The sequence below is a fragment of the Empidonax traillii genome, unplaced genomic scaffold, assembly GCF_003031625.1.
Source record: "Empidonax traillii isolate 1590-97213 ecotype Southwest subspecies unplaced genomic scaffold, ASM303162v1 scaffold399:size634673, whole genome shotgun sequence".
Taxonomy (NCBI): domain Eukaryota; kingdom Metazoa; phylum Chordata; class Aves; order Passeriformes; family Tyrannidae; genus Empidonax; species Empidonax traillii.
Window position 1 is genome coordinate 222,566 of NW_020955592.1, and position 6,190 is coordinate 228,755.

The 6,190-nt window shown below is 40.4% G+C and overlaps 1 protein-coding gene across 5 annotated transcripts in view; it reads right to left on the bottom strand.

Moving 5' to 3' along the window:
- The window catches only part of NR3C2 (nuclear receptor subfamily 3 group C member 2), a 205,124-nt gene that overhangs the window by 132,803 nt on the left and 66,131 nt on the right, over positions 1-6,190 (bottom strand). The gene's annotated exons all lie outside the window — the stretch shown is intronic.

Below are 6,190 nucleotides of genomic sequence, written 5' to 3' on the forward strand. Positions count from 1 at the left end.
AAGGGCTAAAAAACAAATTATAGGATACTGTTGAAAACAGTTATCAAAAAGATGCCATTCTACTTGTGAAGTTAAATGCATAGCAACAGTGAATGGATCTTCAAGGAGATCTATGCAAGAGTATTTCACAAAAATGTCATGAAAACAGAATGAATAAGAACAAAACTCTTTAAATATGCAGCTCTGGCTTCTCTGGAAATATAAAGCCATGTTAAAAACTGTAAGTTAAAAAAAAAATTACAACTCAAGTACGACCTAAATTTACTGTATTCAGTCCTTACAACATACTCTGTAAACATTCTTTAGCTAGAGGTTGGCTGCCAACTAGCCCCTACAAATTAGGACATAGCAAGACAGACACATTCTGCTACCAAAATATTATTTTACTAACACAAAATAAACATATGTCTTATTTAGACTAAGATAGGAGATAAGAAAGCACAAGTAAATTTAAGCAATTGCAGCAACACAATCCCTTCTGACTAGGTAAAATCTTCTAATGTGGAATATCCCTTAAAAAAACCCAACAAGTCAATAGTGCCCAAAGCCAAGTATCCTTCTTTTTATCATTACAATCCTGCTGGTCACATCATCAGATGACATTTCTTGACTTAGGCGCTTCTGATGAGCTATTTCTATAATGTACACAAAGGCAGTATATATATGTATAAACAAACAAAAAAAAAATCAATGCTTCAAAGGTATTTTCATATTTGTAGTGCCTATACCATTTATTGCTACACAGTTTTCCACATTCACTTGAGATGAAGTTTAGTTCCCAAATGACTGACATGGAAAAGCTGAAAGTGCTGGGTTTTGGCCTTTTTTCCTTGCCTCACAGTTTGTCTAGGCAATTATTTCTGAAGGAGAATAAGCCAAGAAGTTAATGGCAACCTGATGAAGATCACCTTTTACTACCCTTAAAAGATCTTACAATCTCCACTTTTCCACAGGTTCTGGGCCTTTTAAGGTCCCTCTATCTGTGCCTTCCATTAATTTGCAAAGTGAAACTACCAAATGTACTATGCAAAGGCGAGACCTAGAAACAAACTAATTTACATATGTAACAAGAACATGGGCACCAATAACTGAAAGAATAAATGCAGGAGTAACAAGTCCAAGGAGTAAAAATTCTCTAAAGATGCAAAAATTAACAGCGATTAATTAATTAATGACCCAGCATAGATTCGAGGTAAGCTGCAGAGTAAACATTTGTTTGTAAAGATGGTCTTTTCTTCCCTTTTTTAATTTTAGGTTAGTAAGGAATTCTTATCTCTCAGAAAAAAAAAAAAAAAAAAAAAAAAAAAAAAAAAAAAAAAAAAAAAAAAAAAAAAAAAAAAACCCAGCATGCAAAAAAGACCAAAATCCTAAACAAAAACCCCCACCCAGCAAACTCCGCAGGAGCACAAAGCTTCCAGGTTTCCCTTTAGTACAAGAAAGGAAAAGCAAGCTCTTGGCCACCCCTCTCTGTAACCTTTTGCTGACAGACCTCCCCTCTAAAGAAGGCAAACCCTCAAGAAAATCACTGCCCCAATTACTCGAGCATACCTGAACATGCAGAGGGTTGGAGTGCTGCTTCCCAGGGCTCCTTCCCAGCTAAGAGGTTGCAGAGTTGTTGACCAAAAGGAAGCCACACGGCTATCAAGTGTTTTTATATATTCTACTTTCATGCATTATGTTATTGTTGTACTTCAAAAAGCTTGCTTAGATCGTTTATGAAGTTAGTCATGTTCATTATATAGGTAAAAAATATTGATCCAGATAGAAACTGCTTTTCGCATGTTATCGTTGCAATATTTTTAATAAACCAATCTATTCCTCTAGCACATCCTATTTTGAAGCTTTCTATCCAACTCAACAAAGCTGGTACAAAACACCAATGCTTTCAGAGATGTCACAACAAAACAGAACAAGAAATGCAAGTACATGATTTTTTTTTTTTTTTAAATCCTCCTCTCCGCTTTGGCTTTGATGAAGACTACTGATGGCCTGTCAAATAAAAAAAAATAAAAAAATCAATGTTGAATTTTTAACTAAAAACTTCAATTTGTGGGTTTTTAACTCCCTTGGTGATACTGAACAAATGCAACTCCAGCTGGCACTGGGTATCATGGGTGTTTGATTGTCCTTCCAGCTGTGGGGCAGAGCCAAGTGCAGCTCCTGCAGGGAGGAAGCCAAGCTCAGACACAGCATCCCTAGTGATGTGCCTCCCACATGGCCCAAAAGCATAAAACATGTGGCTCTTGACCTGAGCTCTATATAAACATCTCTATGGAACACCCTGAATGCACTTTTACCACACAACTGTAGTAACACTCCTTCACGCCCTACGCCAGAATTCCTGCCTATACTTTCACTGAAGGCCCCATACGAATGGTAGTCAGACAAGGACTTTGCATGCTACTCGAGCCTTTATGAAACTTTCTTGATGTTAAAGAATCAGGAACAGAATTAACTGCCCTCAGTAGAAAGACAGGGTACAGCAAAAAAATTTAATTTTCTTTTCCTGTAGCTGCTTTTCCCACTGTTCTTGAAGTTGTTATTAAAATACCATGTATAAAAGAGAAAGTATCCCAGAAGCTCCAAGTTCGATATCCTGAACCATTCAGAGATATTTCTTCAGATATGATTTGAAAGGCTCCTCTATTTTTCCAAAAGAAATTATAAAGGAGGCTTTTAAACAAAAACACACACACAATAAAGCTGGCCTCAACCCAGGTGTTTTCCCAGGATGAAGTGGGCAACAGCATGCTCTCCCACCCCTCCAACACGCACAGACCCCATCCACGGAAACGTAGCCGCTGAATGCCACAAGGAAGCATTTTGATGTCTGCATGCCATTGCCAACAGTCCAAAAATAGACACAGTAATCAAACCTGGCTTAGCCAAGTTTTCACTTTGTTTGCAGCAATACAGACTTTTCTGCTCGAACTAATTTTCGTGGGACAGAGGCGGTGCCTGGCACGGCGGATGCAGCTGCAGCTCCTGGCGCAGGAGGCCGCCTGTCCCCATGGAGGGGAAGCACCCGGTGGGGAACTCACTTTGGGCCAAGTTCACAAAGCCTTTATACACCACCACCTCTGCCCAAAGTTGGGAAAGACCAAAAAAATTCAATTAAATGCTGTGCGATAACAAGTGAATCAAGTGCGGAACACCGTAATTGCACATGCACGCTCTTTAACTCAAGTGACCCTTCTTTTGCCAGGGGCTAATAATGCACATGCAATTACCATAAATAACTGATGAACTGTAACTTGTTTGTGCATCTGGAATGGTGGGTGTTTCTGGAAATCCTACCATATGCAGAATTACATACTAAGGCACCTTAATTACTTTTTCAACCTTGTTTTGTAAGACCTACTTGTTTTTTCTCCTCACTCCTGGGCAGCAGCAGGAAGGTCCTATGACCTGTAGTCTATCCATGTGCTCCATCACTCAGAGAAAAGCCCCACTCAGGGAAAAGCACTACCAAGGAGCCCCAGCAAACGTGGCTTGCCCTCATTGTGCCACACAAGCCAAGCAGCCTAAAACTGCACTCATCTCAGAAAAGCTGCCTCAATGAGGGATGTACCTCTGAAAACAAAGGCTGAAATAATAAGATACAAGTTATACACATGCCAACAGTCCCCAAAGTACTCCTGTGCATTTGCACATGTTTTTTCCCACTACCAATTCTAAAAAAACTCTGCAGTGAGGGAAAAAAATTTTAGCCCTTTTTAAGAAATGACCTCCAGCCAGCAGGACAGGACTAAACACTCACCCAGACACAAGGCATGTCATGTACAGCAACAGTGGTTCTGGCCAACACGCCTTTAGAAGTATTTGCAGTGATTTTAAACTCTGAATAGGTGCCACATCCATTTAAGCCTATTATAATAAATGGTGTCAAGAGGAAAATGTTACTTCTTGATTCCAGATCAAGACTGTCTGTAGCAAGACTCGGCAGTAGCTGTGCTGGCACGTCAGCCTTCCCAAGAAGGGCTCGCAGAGAGCGCCTTCATGGGCTGACTCACCCACTCTGCTGTCTGCTACAAGCCAGCTGCAATTTACTGGACGGATCACAAGTTGTAGGGAAACAAACACATCATGAATTTACACCTGTGAGAAACAGCCGCACTCTTCAACTAAAAAGGCCCATCAAATAACTTCCCAATGCAGAGGTCTTTTCCACAAGCAGAAGAGCAAGTTTACTGGCATTTCACACACGTGAAACCACTAACATGTAGTATTCCAAACTGTGAGTGTTATTAAGTGCAGTGGTGAGCCAAAAAACTGCAGATGCCAATGGTTTGTTCATTTTTTGGCTTAGGGAGGACTTTTCAGATCCTCTGTAACCTAATATAAATCATATTTACAAACCAAAAGACATGAGTAGTCTCATATGTCAAGCCACAGTGATTTACAGACACTTACATATTCTCACTTTTCAAAGTATGTCATCAGATGCCTCAGCACTGAGTTAGAAATACAAAGAGAGACAGATAACATCCCAAAGAACTTGTTTCTATTTGCTTCCATTTTAAGTTCTGGACATGCAGAGTAGATACTCTCATTCATCTCCATTTTAGCACCTTTTTCTGGGTTTTCAATCTCTCTTCTTTCAACATGTTAGGGTGCAGAAAAATAATTAACAGATAAAAATTACAGCTGCCTCGGGGATAGAAGTGATAGAGTAGAAGAGAAGCTAAACATAGATGATACAAGCAGATTGAGCAACGTACTGAGATGCATTTCCATGTGTTTTTTGATCACATCTTCTTTGCACGAGGACACACACAAAGAGCACATGATTCAAGAAACACAAGATGCAATCAAACAGCATCTCCAAACTGGCATCACTGAAAGAACGAAAGAGAAGGTTGTTTTGCAAGCCAGCCACACAACAGTGGCCTCAGTAAAAACTGACTTGAAAAAGAATTCGCAGTCACAGGAGATACTGTCGTGAGGCTGCCTGCCCTCCTCAAGCAGCTCAGTTTATAGCAACCTACTCTGAACTAAACCACTCCAGACTCCTTCTGCTGTAGCACCAGATCATTACAGTAGATTCAGCCATGGCACCAGCTCTTAGCATCAAGGCATGCACCAAAACAAGCTGAACACCATGAGCACACTTTTCTTTCAGAAAGAGCAAGCAAGGCCCAGTTGATGAGCGAAGATCTCTATTTTGGCACCAATGGGAGATCAATGCACTCATCTGCATATTGACTAAATTTAATCAAAACGCCGAAGGAGTATCATCACTAGTGTGAGAAAAAAGGGCAGTAGTTTAATACACTAAGAGAAGGAGTAGTATAACTTTATGCTGGTTTTAAAGGAGTGCCAGGCCAACACTTGCAACATGTCTATACAGTGAAATGAGAGCTGGCACGACTCTGCAGCATTGCCAGCAGTGGCCAGGGCTGGCAGCCAGGACACGTACCAACATCCTGGGGCACCCATGTCCTAGGCACCAGCCTGATACTCCCATGTCCCTGCATATTTGCTATTTATGTTATTAATAGCAGCTAAACTGAGCCAGCACAGGGACGCACCCATGTGTCATAAAAAAATACCACCCTTTTACTGCTTAAATAAACATATACCTTAAGGCAGCAGAAATAAAAGGAGAGCTCAGACAGCAACAACAGCACAGCAGCTTACAAAGGCCGTAGGTAACCTGGAATTAACCAAGAACAAAGCCACAAAAAAACCAACCTGCTTTTTTTGTAATGTCATTAACAACAACCATCCAGGCCATGGCCCTCACACTATTTCTCTCTGGTCTCATTAAGGGGTGAAGTAGCAGTGGCATTAAAACAGAACGGGATAAGTAACAAGGTAAAATGTAACAACCCTCCCCCTCAAAGGCAAGATGTAACTTCTGTGATGAAACCACCTGAAGTGGTTTGGCCAAGTTTTTAATGGACCAAGTATCTTTATCACATGAAGAGCAGGCAAATTGAGTGTGCTTATCTCTTTAAGTTTTCAGAAGGTTAACAGAAAACGAGAACTACAATTTTGTCAGTGGAAAGGCTGGTACAGAGTAACCATGTCTTTTGTCAAGCTACCAGAACACACCAACTTTCATCTACTATTTGGAATACTGTAGAGCCAGTGGCTCTATGTCACATCTGATTTTGGATTTCTGTCTAGGAGCTTACAAAAAAAAAAAAAAAAAAAAAGTCCCACACATTCTCTGTCTTAAGCTTCC